This window comes from Bison bison, unplaced genomic scaffold, assembly GCF_000754665.1.
Source record: "Bison bison bison isolate TAMUID 2011002044 unplaced genomic scaffold, Bison_UMD1.0 scf7180017864280, whole genome shotgun sequence".
Classification (NCBI taxonomy): Eukaryota; Metazoa; Chordata; class Mammalia; order Artiodactyla; family Bovidae; genus Bison; species Bison bison.
The window spans coordinates 6,824,142-6,826,186 of NW_011494852.1; positions in this window are offsets into that span (position 1 = coordinate 6,824,142).

The window sequence follows — 2,045 nt, forward strand, 5'->3', positions numbered from 1 at the left end:
TGTTTGTTCTGTTTGTCCTGCCTGAAGTCTTCACTCTGGTCCTCGGACCTTCCTTGTCTTTTAGCCACCTCCATTTTGGACTCCTTTTCCCTATTCTACCTACCTAACGTTCCCCCCTCAAGAGATGGGAGGCCCAATTCTTTGGGAATAGGGGCGTCGAGGTCTTTCTGGCTACTTCCTGCTGAACTGAGGTGGCGAGGGGTATTGAGCCGCCCCCTCTTGCTAGTCTCAAGCCTCAGAGTCCTTATAGCGGTGTCCAAGGGTGTGTGATATTTTCCGTGGTCAGCTGTAGTTTTATATCTTTGTTGAACTGGCACTGCATGTTGTAGCTGGTTGACCTTAACCAGAGGTCTTCTGGAATCTGAGACTGGGCTGCGTGAGCTTTCTGCTGAGTTCATTTCTCGCTGTCCCGGTTTCCAGCACGATGGGCCTTCCCCTGCGCTGGGTTTCTTCGCCTTCCGCTTCTAGCGCGGGAGCTTCGCTGAGTTGGGCTCCTGTTATGCTTGGCCTCTTCCACGTAGAAGTTGTTTCAGCCAGGTTAAACCCGAGTCACGGCACCATAGATGTCACGCGAGTGTATGTTCCTCGGTTCTTTGTCTCGTCACAACAAAGATTTGGAGCAACGGACGTTAAAGCCCTCGGCGCATCACAGCTCTCGGGTCTTAGACAAACTGTGTTACAGCTCTTAGGCAATTCAGTGTTACAGCTCCATTTTATTTAGAAGATAGCAAGAGGGAGAGAGGGGGAGAGAGAGAGAGAGAGAGAGAAAGAAAAGAGCGCACGCACGCTGGAGAGAGAGTCCGCTCACTGGTCTTTTAAAAGGTCATGCTGCTGCTGTTGCTAAGTCATTTCAGTCATGTCCGACTCTGTGTGACCCCATAGACCGAAGCCCACCAGGCTCCCCCGTCCTTGGGATTCTCCAGGCAAGAATACTGGAGTTGGTTGCCATTTCCTTCTCCAATGCATGAAAGTGAAAAGTGAAAGGGAAGTCGCTCAGTCGTGTCTGACTCTTAGCGACCCCATGGACTACAGCCTACCAGGCTCCTCCATCCATGGGATTTTCCAGGCAAGAGTACTGGAGTGGGGTGCCATTGCCTTCTCCGACTTAAAAGGTCATATTTGTGATTAATAGCATTGGTGTAGGATTCCTCTTCTAACTGGCTCTTTCTTACCCTCTTTAGGCAAGAATCCCTGCGTTCCTAGAGTCTTTCAACCTTGACCATGCCTTTGCTTCCATAACCATCCCCCAGTGAAGATAAATGAAGCAAAGTGAGTGGTCTTGGATTTGCCCCACACCGAGTAAGACTTACCTAAGGGAGCATCTTGTCACCCATCTCCTGGAAGGGCTCACAGCGTCTTGACAACCCCGGGAAGAAAGAGCTCTTCCTATTTGCTGACGGTGGAGGAGGTACTGGCCAGTCTTTTCAAAGTCTTATCTCTCTTCCTGGCGGCAGGACTTGGAGGACACGAACAATAGTTTTCATGGTAGAAAGAAAGGGGTCTGGGCTTCCCTGGTGGCTCAGTGGTGAAGAATCCGCCTGCCAGGGGACAAGGCACAGGTTCAATCCCTGATCTGGGAAGATCCCAGATGCTTCGGAGCAACTTCTGAAACCCATGTGCCATAGAGCCCGTGCTGAGAAGCCACCGCCATGAGAAGGCCATGCACCTCAACTAGAGCGGCCCCCACTCGCTGCAATTAGAGAAAAGCCTGCATAGCAACGAAGACCCGGCACAGCCCAAAATAAAGAAAGAAATAAAATAAAGGGATCTTCACAGACAGCTGAGAAAGAAGCCCTCCTCTCTGAAGGGCTATAGCCCTTTTGTAAATTCAAATTGACTACATAATTGGCCTCAGTTTTTGAATATTCTGGCAGGCATAATTCACAGAAAGTAGGCCATTTAGATCAGAAGAACCAGAATACATCCTGATATTATGATCTCTGTTTTGACCAGGAAGCATATGGTAGATTTTGGTGATTCTTTGTTTAGATGTGTAAAGGAAAAATCCAGATTTTTCCTTCCTCTGTAGGGAAAAATCCAGTTCT